Source organism: Ammospiza nelsoni, chromosome 4, assembly GCF_027579445.1.
Source record: "Ammospiza nelsoni isolate bAmmNel1 chromosome 4, bAmmNel1.pri, whole genome shotgun sequence".
NCBI lineage: Eukaryota > Metazoa > Chordata > Aves > Passeriformes > Passerellidae > Ammospiza > Ammospiza nelsoni.
The window spans coordinates 24,254,524-24,267,839 of NC_080636.1; positions in this window are offsets into that span (position 1 = coordinate 24,254,524).

Below are 13,316 nucleotides of genomic sequence, written 5' to 3' on the forward strand. Positions count from 1 at the left end.
TAAGTGAATAGAAAAAAAATCAGCTGGGATCCCAGATTGCCTTTTGAGGTTGTACCTGGGTCTCCATATTTAGAAGAGTGATGAAAGAAAACAACAAGGAATTTTTCAAAAGTGTAACATCAGCTTAAAGGGTGAAACTATAGTCTGCAATTCTTTCAGAGTTAGAGCTTTGATTATGTGATTTTTGGAAATACATTTGTATTCTTATATGCAATAAAATCAGACTTGCACCCTGAAGGAATCCAGTTGCAATTTTCACAAGTGTAAATCCATCAATAGTACTTGTCAAAAGCAAAATCTCAATCATGTTTACACTTCGAAATGGGAACTATAAACTTATACTTTGTGCTTAGAGGTGTGTGTTTGGTAAATGCCACACCATATTTCTGGAGAACACAGGTATATATCATAATTCTATTCTTTATTCTGTAAGACTGCTGCAGCTGAAGTTCACAGTGTCCCTCTAAAAGGAGAATTTCAGGAGGACACCCAAAGTCACAGTCCAAACACTTTTCATCAGAGTAATTTCTGAATTACTCCTGCTGTACACTCTGGTCTGCATCCCTTATTTGAGTAAATCCCTGTGACTGCAGTTGCTCAATAGTTGGCCCAAAGCAAGGATGGCAGTCACAAGAGTCTCAGAAGATAAAACTGGGTATTTTCATTAGAAGAAAATGCAGCCTGACATCTAATTCTACACAGGTATTGGTAAGAGTCCTCTGAGGCACAAATACACCCAGATAATCTTGATGTCATGCTGTCAAGCCCAGGGTAATGAGAATAAACAAGATAAACAACTAGCACTATGAGTTTCTTTCTAGTAAGTGTAGTAACAAAAGTAAACATTTTTGACATTTGTGTAAAGCTAAACAGCCTTAAGAGAGATGAGTGCACACCTCTCTGATTTTGGACATGTAGCTTAAAATATGTAGGTTTGTCACTGTTGCTACTAGTGAAGAAAAGTATAAATTCTCAGGAGGTGCTCAGGAGTCAAAGAAAGATGGGTAAAATAAGCACTGGAGTATCTTATCTGTGTCACTTCTTCTAAAATAATTACTCAGACTGTTTTTTTTCCCCTAAGCAAACTATTTTAAGAGTTGCCTAGTTCCACAGGATAGGCAAATATCTTGAAAATAAAATAAAATATGTTATTTTCAAAATGCTATGATTCCAGGGGCTGGAGTTCTAAAAAAGTCATTGTCCATACTCTTTCTCCTGTCCTTCTCCTGACAGGTGGGAAAAAAAGCTCAAGTGTTCATATTGTCAGGAAATGCATTTTATTCTTACATTGCCTAAACATTTCCTATGTTATACAGACATTCCAAACATGTTTATTTTATTTCTCTTTATTTTAGTCTAGTTTATATAAAATGTGAAAAATAACAGCAGGGATTGATGTTCTGGTGTTTTCTGTTGTTACTGAGACCAGACCTCATAACCACAGAGTTGGTAATGTGGAGTAAAGGAAATAAACTCAATTGTAACTGCAATGGTTTATTATTTCTTAACCTTTATCCTACAACATCCTCCAACCGTCCACTTTCTGAGGGGCAGAAGAATACCAACTCCTGTAAATGAGAAAACAGGAAAAGGAAGGAGATTTGGACTGTGTAAAGTGCAAAGTGATTTCTGCTTCTGTATCAGAGACAAAAAAAACAGACACATTTTCAGTTACGTACATATATTTTGTGTTTTTAATCCCAGGATATGTGGTGTAACAGGAAAGTCAGCCCAGAGCAGCACATTCTGTTCTGCTGCTCCCTCCACTGCTCCTATGGAGCAGATCTGCTCAGCCAGTACCCCAACCTCTCAAGTCATTTGAACATTTCATAAAAAGCTGCACTTCTGGAAGGTTTGATATTTTTTCCAGTATCCACACAGGCCCTAGCAATTTATTTTTTGGTAGTACGTACCCATTAATTGAATTTCAGGGTTTTCCTGTGTGGTTTTAAAGGTAATTTGGCTGGAGGTAAGACTACAGACCCCAAGGGCTGGAGCCAGCATTTGTTTCACATAAGTCACAGCTTGCTTTAGGTTACATTTTCTTTGGAATGAAAAGCTAATTTGTTTAGTTATGTTGGTCTGAGGGCATCAAATTGGACCATACTGTCACTGGTAACAAAAACATGCTCACAGACTGCTCAGGACATCAGTAAAAGTAATTGGTCAAATTACCTCAGCCAGCCATAACTCTAAAGGTAGACATCTGATAAGTAAGTCTTCACCTTTCAGGAGCTATTAGTCCATAGATCATTCTTGACATGAAATGGGCTTCATTTCCACAGCTTTAGCACCAGAAGGGTTTTTTCTCCTTAAAAATAACAGCTGTGCACAAGATAGCCCTGAAAATTTTATACCAGTAACTATTATCTTACTGAATCATACCTTAAGAACACTTCTCATTGGATATTTGAGTGTATTTTGTAATTGTACTACTCATCCACTGAAGCAACACCTTTCAAACCAGACCTTAATACCAACTCCAAGCAAAAGAAGCTATCATGCTTCCATCTGCTAACAGTAAGATGAAATAAGTTTAATTATTTAGTAAAATTGTGCACAAGTGGCTTCTCTTTCATCACCATGACTCAGACTAACAGAACAATTTTCTTAAACTAAAAGAGTATTTTTAAACTTATGAGTTATATGGCCTCTCTTCTTAAAATTTTTATGCTGCACTTCACAGCAATGTGAAATTATTATAAGGAAAGATGGCAGAGTTGTTTGAATAACAAGAGGATGCTCTCTCTGTTGCTGGAGCAGGCACCACCCAAACCCCTCTGGTGAACAGTGCAGGTGGGCTCCCAGGTCTGGAGTCCCTGGGGCTTTCCTCCTTTGCTTTAAGATGGAAGGAGCCCTCTCACAAAGGGCTATCTGTAACAGATAAAATCTGAATATAGATCCACATACTGTGCTTCTCTTCTTATATTGACTTTGGTGAAGAATTAAAATTTAGGAAGAGTAAAGACATCTCTGCCTTTGAAGTTTAGTTCTCTTCACAACTGAAAGAGTTGCACCACCATGTTACAACGCATTTACCTCCTGGTTTGGTAATTTTTTTTTCAAGATTTAATAGGTCTGGCTGCATTGGTTTTGACAGAATGAATTACTCTAGAGGATCAAAGGTGTTAGTATGACCCTGGCTTTTTACAGCATTAAAGGATAATCAACATACAAGGTTTCAGATGCAAGAACTTCAGCCTCCTTACTCTGATGATCTTTTGGTGTTGTTGGGAAGGAAACATTATATAAGGCATCTGAAATGTGACTCATTAAAATTTTTTGTTCTAACATCATTTCCTATAAATGTTTTTTACAACTGAGGAGACATAAGTAAATTCTGTTTCACATTATCTTGTCATCTCTTCTTTGATAGGAAGGAGGAGGAAAAAAAGGAGATCATCCTGGGTCATGCATACCAACTAAAATTCCTGCTTTGGCAAACTGTGTAAAGAAGCAGCTGCTCGTAGGCATATCACTGGTGAAACAAAGAGCAGCCCAAGTTATGGGACAGACAGAATCTGTGACCACCAAAGCCTGAATAAGCCTCTATGGATACCTGGAGCTTGGACTGTAAGCTGAGGCACCACAGAGGGAACCTGAGGAAAAATAAAGGCAGTACTCCTGTCCTGGTGTTGCCTCAGACCAAAGGGCAGGTAAACAAAGCTGGGGAGAAGAATGTATCACTGATAATGGACAAGGAAAGCCAACACAGCAACTGTAATGAAATCAGCTAATTTTCTAGCTATTTATATGTCTGCACCACATAGTTTACAATCAAACTAATTTTGTTTGTATCAATTAGCAGAAGTTCTGCCTCCTTACACATAGTCTAGTATTAAAAGAATGATACTTCTGCAGTATCTAGCTAATACATAAATGTCCTGATGATAGTCAGAAATGGACAAACCAGCAACCACATCCCAAATGGATGTCAGCATGCAAATCTTGATCACACAGAGTTTGATATATATATAGGTACATGAGAAATCAGGGTGCTGCTTCTTGAAAATCTACGATGTAATGCTGAATTCCAGCCACTACACAAAGAACATGTGCAGACAGGGGACATAAGCTTTGTTACTCTCTTGGTTCAAACTTTGGTACAAGCTATTGAAAAAACCAAACAAAATACTATGCTTTTAGTTCTTCCCATTAACGGCTTGTTTCACTTTGTACCTGTTTTCACATTTCAACAAGTCATTCTTATATGTGACAGAAAAAGAAAAGGGAGGCATTACAATACCAAAAAACCGCTCATCTGAGTTCAATTTTTATTTTTATAATTATGAAAATAATTATAATTATTTTAATTTTATAATTATTGATTGAAAATTACTGTCTCTGCAAGCTGTTGAAAGATGTTTTCATGATATATTTTTCATCAAAAATGCCAATCTTCCTTCTCAATAGTTCTGCCTTTAGTTTGCCTAGTCCTTCATCTGCTAAAACGAGTCTCCTTTGAGTGACACTCCTTTGTGTGACACTCCTTCGTGCAGCACATAAACACACCTCGTTCAGCCATTATTTGTAGTAGGACCGTCTCAGAGGGTCACTGAGATGAGGCAGGTTAGAAGAAATGCTCACTTAAAGTCAGCAACAAGTGATCCAAGGGGGTGTATGAGTACCAGCCACTTGATAATCACTGCAGGATAAGTCAGGTTTGACTGCATGTCAGAGCTGTATGGTGCTGCCTGTGCCTGGTGCATCCTGAAAGGCACCAAGAATGATCTGATGTGGAGATCTGTGGGTTGAATCAATGCATAGTTTGTCTTTAGGATTATCCAAGTACCAAATGCAACAGTAATCCTTTGCCTGAGCTTGACAAGCTGGGAATTGACAGTTCCTCATCTTATTTCGTGACTTGGAAGCCAAGGTTCTGCCTTGCTTTAGTGCAAGAAAGAGGGGCTGAGGGACCCTTTGCTATCCAGGGCCTTGAACTGTTCACTATTGCCTTCCTCAGTGTCAGCAGCCTCCAACCTGGGGAGTGAAATTATAAACATTCCAGTGAAATATTAAGTGTGAGAGCAGATCTGACAGAGACAGGCACTGTCAGCACTGATGCAGGTGCTGGTGAGACAGCAAGAGAGCAAACACAGGGAATTATGAGGAAGCACCATTCCCAGGGTCACACTGCAGTCTGGCTGACAAAGAAGTGTCAGTTTCTGGCAGAGATGTGGCTTTGTGCTGCCTCCCAAGAAGGGAGCAGAGAGAGCACTACCCTCCAGCTGCTAGTGGGCTAAAATTTTTCCACTGAGATGTTTTTTCCTGGGATTGCTGTTTCTTCTTTTATATTTGCAGGCATCTTTTCCATTACTATTATGTGTATCAGGTTGTCCTGAAGGCTGTCAGGGTTTCAAAGCTAAATCCATGTAGCCACAAACCCAGTGAGTCTTAAAAGGTATCTTGCAGTTTATGATTGTCAGGCATTTGTAAATTATGTGGTCACCAGGAGTTTTGGTACACAGCAGAAATCTTTTTTTGTATGCAACCTGAAAAGTTTTGCTCCCAAAGGATGTTGATTAAAATTTTTAATAGGGGTTTTAACAGCCAAGCTACATGAAAATGCTCAGCCTTTAAGTACTGTCTCCAGCATTAATAAAATTACTGGGAATACACTCTGCATTTGTGTTATAATTATCCCTCAGTTTCTATTTTGTTCCTCTAGATCATCTTGCTTCTTTCAAGTATCCTGTCTCCATGATTTATTGCTAGATCTGCTTTGTCACCATCTGCTCTGCTATTGCTCAAGAGAGAACAAATCCCCAGAAAATATTACTGTCCAGACTAAGCACCATATATGCATCCTTTGCACATTCAGCCAAACATTGACGAATGGCAAACTAGACTATAATCACAAATTCCCTCCTTTCCTGTTCACTACAGTTCAAATTCATATAAAAAACTTGGTGGAATTCAGCTATCCTCCTTGGGGATATAGGTTACCATCTGTCTGGTTTCCAGTGGTACATTTAAAAAACATTTGTCCCATTTTCATAAAACATCCTGCTGTACAGAAACCATTTTAATATCTAATTACACAGCATTATGTATCACATATGTCACAACCAGTATAATTTGGTCTAAGTTTCTCTTATCTAGTTTAGTCTGTTTTGCTTTTTTAAATTGAGTTATGCAAACACCTATAAATCCAATAGCATGCCTCTAGCTAGAGTAATTAAAAAAATAAAATAAGTAAATACTGAACTGCCTGAAGAATATTTTGGATTTAATTTGGTAATTTATATAAGATCTTCATTTCAAAAAGAAGAAACATTTTAAACTAAAGGTTAGTGTACTTACCATTGCATTTAAAAACCCCAAATTGGTAAAAGCAGACAAGAGAATGGTAAAAGTTATCAATTATTATGGTGCCCAAACATATGCCAAAAATATAGCAAAATAAATTATTCTTTCCCACTTCTCAAATCTTTCTGGTGGTCACCAGAGGACAGTCACTCTGTAGTCAGTCAGGGGACAGTCTCTTCCCAAGCCACATCTACTCTGGATATGTGATGTGAAGCCTGCTCAAGCCTGTGGGAGGCTTCCCAAGCCATGGTGCTGTCAGGGACCCTGGGAGAGGGTCTGGGAGAGGCAGCCAGGCTGGATCACAGCTGGGCTGTGGTCACACCCCTGGCCAGCCCATGGGCCATCAGTGACTGCCCCTGAGCACCTGTACAAGGCAGTTTAAATGCTCTGGTGCAAAGATGCTCTGGGAACATTGTGATTTCAAGTGATGATGAAACTTCTTCATACCAAAATCCCAGGAAGTGGCAGCATTCCTTGTCCTAGGCCTTGCACCTTCCCTGGCTGGGCTGTATTTCTGCCCTGTTCATGCAGGGATGATGCTCCAGCAGTGGAGGCATGATGCCCAGAGCACCCTGGTTCCCCATGCCCTGGCCAGGATCTTTCTTCTTCTCCCCCAGAAATGAGGGCATTCCTCTTGGAGAGCCCCAGCCTGAGTGGGATGAGACTCTCAGGAGCTGGACCTGAATGAGGAGACACAAATTTAAGTAAGAAAAAAAATCTTCCCTTCTTCTACCCAGAAATTCAAGTAGACTCCTTGGCCAAAAGTGATGGTATCCAGCACCAAGTTGTGTCATGATATTTTTTTGTGTTATCAGGTTCTGGAAGACTCAAATAGCATTTCCCACAGCTACCCCAAGGAGAACACTTGCAGCAGACCACTCTTGAGATGAGATACAGATGATGGATAGCAGCAATTATTTTTTTGAGAACAAATTTTTTCCTGTCTGTATCTAGTCAGAAAGCAGCTATCTAGTTCACAGCAATTTGTCTAAGAGGAGCTATAAATTTAACTAAAGTTTGCAGGGAACATACACTCTGAAGAGTGGTGGAATACTTCCCTGTAATCACATTGGTTCTGTCACGCTGAAACTGAGCCAAATTACTCAGAAGTCTCCCTCAATTTCTCTGAGTGTTCCAGATAGATATGACAGAGTTGGTCCAAAGAACATTGTTAATGATGGAGTGTGTAGTATATGATTTCCCCCCAAAACTCAGAATCACCTTAGAAGAACAGGCAGAACCAAGAAGCTCATCTCAAAAGCAGCCAGGCTTGGTTAACCAGCCTGTCCCCACTGAGATGCCTTGTGCTCTTCCATGTGGGAAGGACTCTGGCTGTTTGCAAAGAAAAGGTCTGTTCTGAGGAAGTGTCTTGGTGGAGCAAGGGAGAGAGGGGGTGGTTAAATACACAGAGATATTTTGAGAGACTTAACTCATTCCTAGAGGGTGAATGGACTTCACCCAAAGTGTGTGACTGGGAAAAGGAGAATCACATCTCCTGGGACTGGTCATTGTTTGGTTGCACATTAGCAAACATCAGTTTTGTGATGTCCTGAGCACACTGTGGGCACCTGACCAGGCTGCTCATGACACAGAGGGAGAGGCAGGACTGTCAGCAGTGCAGCACCAGAGGCACACATGTGTCAAAGCTAGCCATCTTTTGCAAACGATGATTATTTTCATGTTGTTATTGGTGGTAAATTGAATTCATAGTGGTAAATATCAGACAGAGAATGATGTAATTTAAAAAATGGACATGGAATCCTCAGGAAGAATGGCAGAAAAGAAGGGAAAGTTTGCAAACCACACAGATTTTAGAGAACTTGTTCTGTTCTAAAGACATCCCAGTAGGACAGAAAAAGCTCTTTGTAGGAAAAACTTCATAGGCATCAGATATTTCATTATACTGCTGAGCTAGTCAATGAGATTTAGAAAGTATTCAGCTATCAATACCAAAGCCTATTTGATAACTAACCCCAGTGGTATTATTATAGTCTCAGGTGCAGCTAGCCAGGAGAAAAACAATCTGATAGCCATGAAAATTTATCAGCTGTTTCAGGACAGATTATCTGACCAAGAACAGTATGACTCTGAAGTTATCTCAGAGGAGACCTCCTGAGTTCTATAATATTCAAACTGACATATGAATGAGTAAAAAAAACACAGATAAGTATAATAACTTACATTTCATTACAAGTCTATTACTTACATCTCTTACCTCTTCAACTATCCAATAAAAAAATAAATAAATACAGAAGGAAAATTATTTCCAAATTCACCTTGCTGTAACTTTGCACTTTTTTGCTGAGTGACAAAATTTTTAGCTTCTTGCCCAGAGCTTCATTTACACATCTGCTCCTGAGCACATTCACTCATACAAAAACTGTGATTGCCAGAGCAATCATGCTTACAGCCTGTGTACAAAATAATCCTCCATTTATGACTTGCCTATGCACAGAGGTCTAAGCACTCCAATAAAGGCAGGATTTAACAGGCATCTCACTTCTCATCATGGAATTAATCAGGACAAATGATGGTAAGGCAGGCATTTAATGAGCAGATAACAGTCATGATTTTTGCACACATAAAGATGTAGTATCTGATGTCCCTGACCTGTACAGTGGGACAGAAGCCAAAGGTTTGTATAAACTGATTAGAGATGAGAATAGAATAAAACAAGTAAATTATCTGTGTGATTAAGGTGCCTTGTGAAGGAGAGTGGTCACATTGCTTTAAGGAAATCTTGGCTCAATCACAGTGAGGAAGCTGCTACTCTGGGCACCTACATGTTTTCCATAGCTTCTGGTGTCACCAGTTCCCTGCTGCTCATGTGCCATTAATTGACCAGAGGGATGCACAGCTTTGATCTCATGGATGTTTCCATTTTATTTAACTCTATTATAACTCTAATAACTGTATAACTCTAAATAAATCTCAGCATATTTACAATTCCTTTTTTTTTGTGCTGAGTGTCCACATGGCTATGCAAGGAACTAATGTATCTAATCTTTCATCTCTAAGTGATGGGAATACTTGGCAGGATTCTTTGCATAAATCTGGAGGATGCACTAGGACAATATGTTAATTCCATTTTATGATTGCTGGCAAATACAAGACAGGGATACACACATATTGGTACTAGAACATACATTAATAAACTTAATGAGAATTTTAAGAATCTCAGATTACTCAAAACAAAACAATATAAAGTGCTTTCTAATGATTTGCAAGAATGATAAATGTTTTAGTGTCTCTGTCTCAGTTCAACTTCTCTAACTAAATAAAAAGCCCTAGCTGGTATAATAAACTTCAGAATATAAAAGGTATATTCAATTTCAAACATATCTCCTGTTTACCAAAAGTTGACTTAATTATCTTCCAGGAAAAAAATGTTTAAATCTGCTTGGTTAGTTTATAAGAAGGTACTAAAGTAAGTCTACAAAATACAGATGCAACTTTGATTACAAACCAATATGACAAGATGAGTTTCATTATTAGTAACAGTGAACCTGAGCATTTTTGTTCTTACTGTGCTGAAGACTGTGATTTCCTGTAGAGTGCTTTTAATTCCTAAGGGGTATTTGATGTAGGGTGTGGAAACAAGCTGTTACAAAATCTGTGACTGGTCTAGCATCCACAGCTGAGAATGCCTGAAGACTGGGTATTCACAGCAGAACTACCTGTGTTTCATGTGAACACATGAGTTTTTATCCTGTGTTAAGTATTGGTGGTAAAGATCTGTAATCTGCTAGCAGAGACTTTTGCAGAATAATTTGCTGATAGTTAAGTTCAAATCTGAAGTGCTTGTGTAATAGAGTGATGTTTAACCATACAGCATGTGATCTGCAGAACAAAAGTTTTGGCTAAGAAAAAGATAAATAGGTGACTGCAGAGAAGTGCAATTATTCATAATTGCAGAATTATGAAAATTTTACAGGAGAGTGCATTAGCTTATGAACAATTAAAAAAAACTTCTCATGGAAGTGTGAGATTAGGCCTTAACTAGGTTAATCTACATGGCATTTGTTTGTTTCACTCCTTGGTACTCTAAATCATAGGGTTTGTAACAGGTCTATTAATCAAAGTGATGGAAGAATAAAATATTCCCACTTAGCCAGGAAGGCATCAAGTCAGTATCAAAATCACAACATTTTAATTTAAAGCTGTCTATCTGGACTTTGGAAATGTTTAGACTATGCAACCAAAAGTTAGAAACCAAACATTTGAACCAAGCTGATAAAAAGTGATCATTAATTGAGGCTGAAGTCAACAATCTGGCACTGAAGAAATTTCTAGGCTCCTGAGCCAAAAGTCTGAAGTAAGATTAAGTTTGTAATAATTCATCATCAATTCAGGATGAGATAAGGTCTTTGAAGGAAGCCAAACATGGGTAATACAGGGGACTACAGGCAGTCTGAACAATAAACATTAACTTTTCTTCTGAGAGGGAGGCTAATGGTTCAGCTAATTTAAGGCTGGTTCTTAGAACAGTATTAACAGTGATTTAGGGCTGAGGCTACTGACTATTATTGTTGTCAAAGATTTATATAGGCATGCCAGCTATCAAACCCAGCTGTTGGCCCAGTTGTGATAGGCAGTGTACTTGCACATATTAGTGCCAGCACTTGCTCCACTGACCTCAGTCTAAACCCCAGTGGTTTATTACTACAGGAGATACAAACAGCCTCAGTTACACAGTGATTAACACAAGCAGGATGCTCTAGTTCACAGCCACCCAGAAGCAAAGGGCTCAAACCCAGGCTATGAGCAAAGCATGCTCTGTTGAGCACTGTGGATTTTCAAGGGACAACCTGTGGCTGCTGGAGGTCTGCAAGGCCCACAGAAGCGGGTGGTAAAAGCAAAGTGGTTCTTTCTCTATGGCTGCTTTTGCCTTATGCAGTGGTTCCCACTTTCTTTTATCCCCCTAGTGTCCTTCAAAAGCTCCTTGAAAAGGACAGTTGTGCATAGGATAGAAGATGTAGGAGAGGGGCTGAAGGAGGACTCTTCAGTGAGGTATTTTCCCTTGGGTTTTTTCACTTGCAAAAAGGAGCCCTTGAGAGAGAGCAAAATGTTGCAGGTGTGTTACTGATATAATCTCTGTGTGTGGTACACTGGTACACCCTCCTTCTTCTCTCTTCCAGACTGTGGGGAGAATTCCTGGGCCTGAGCAGGTGCTTCTTGCAGCCTTGCTGGGGGATGAATAGAACTGGAGAATGGGACCAAGATTGTCCTGTGCTCCTTACCGATCCTTGCAGCTCTTGTAATATCAAGGCTGCATTCAGAACAGTCAGGTGAGACCATGCAAGCACTGGGCAGTAACAGCAGCTGGCATGGAGCAGAGGTGAGAGGCAGCTGGAGAGAGACAGGTACAGCTCAGGAGTGGTGAGGGAGAGACTGCTGGATGAAACATCCACTTTTGCCAGGGATCTGACAGGGTGCTCTTGCAATACACTGCCCAAACTGGGCTGCAGCGATGTCTGCAGCCTGGCATCCCCACTGGAGCTCTCCCATCGGGAATGGGAAGTGCGGTCCTCCTGCCCTCTTTCACCTGACTGTTCTGAATGCAGCTTTCAGAGAAATAACATCATTCAGAGAAATAATTACTCACCACACTCTTGCATGGTTTCACCTGACAGTTCTGAATGCAGCTTTGGTGTTACAAAAAACATCATTCAGGAAATAATTACTCACCACACTCTGTGTCATTTCTCATTCCTCACACAAGTCGTGCACAGTCTGTATCACGATGCCTCTTTTGCAACACATGCTCTGCGCTAACAGAAACTGCTGCCAGAAGAGGAAAAGCCGTGACATTTTGGATATGAATACCCTCTCTCATGTCTCCTGGCGATCAACTGCTCCTGCCATGTCCCTGGCCTGCTCTGTAGATGGCAGTGTGCAGTTACTTTCTGTGGTATATTTACATACTAGCTGCTTTCTTGACATTTGCTGGAAAACTACTTCACTCAGTAAACACTGAAAATGATAACATCGAAGACTATATTTAAACACTGTAAATTTCATATCTGAAATAGGAGTATTTGTTAAGTGTTTGCTGTAAACTTTAGAGTATCATAAATCCAGTTGTTTTTATAGGTCAGATCCCAGAAGAAATCTAAGCAAAGAGACTGCAAAGTAGATAAGCAAAACAAAATTTCCTCAGGCTGTTGTAAATAAGAATAATAAGTAATACTTAGAAATAAAGTTATTAATTCACCAAACACATGACTACATTCAGTCTACATGAATACTTGAAGTCAAATTCAAAAGCTAAATATTTTAAGTCAATGTTACTAGTCTCCAAACTAACTAATGTGTTCACCAAAACATTTTATGAATCTCCTCATAGTCCTTTAAAGTTTTAATCTTTTTTTAGTGTCCTACATGACAGAGTATAGCCTGTACATGTTTTCTTACATAATTTTTCCTTGAGTAACAATCAAGGAAAATTGCATTGATTCCTATGTGGTGGTAATGCTCTAAACTGCAAAGGGTGAAATGGGTTTGTGCAGACCCTGCTGTTTATGTCAGAGAATAATATAATCATAAAATGGGTTGGGTTGGAAAGGACTTAAAAGGTCATTTCATTCCAAACCCCCTGCCATAGGCAGGGACATTTTTCATTTGGCCAGGTTGCTTAAAACCCTGTCCAACCTGGCCTTGAACTCTTCCAGGAATGGGGCATCCCCAGCTTCTCTTGGCAACCTGTTCCAATGCCTCATCATCCTTACAGTGAAAAATTTCTTCCAAATTGCTAATCTACACCTCTCCTTGTTTATGTTAAAACTTTTGCCCCTTGTCCTGTCATTATTTGCTTGTGAAAAAGTGCCTCTCCAGCTTTCTGAAGGCCCCCTTTAGGTACTGGAAGATGCTGTAGGTAAGAAGATACTCTTCTCCAGGCTGAACAATCCCAGCTCTCTCAGCCTGCCCTCATGGAGCTCCATCCCTCCGATCATCTTTGTGGTTCTCCTCTTGACTTGTGCCAACAAGTCCATGTTTTTCTTATGCTG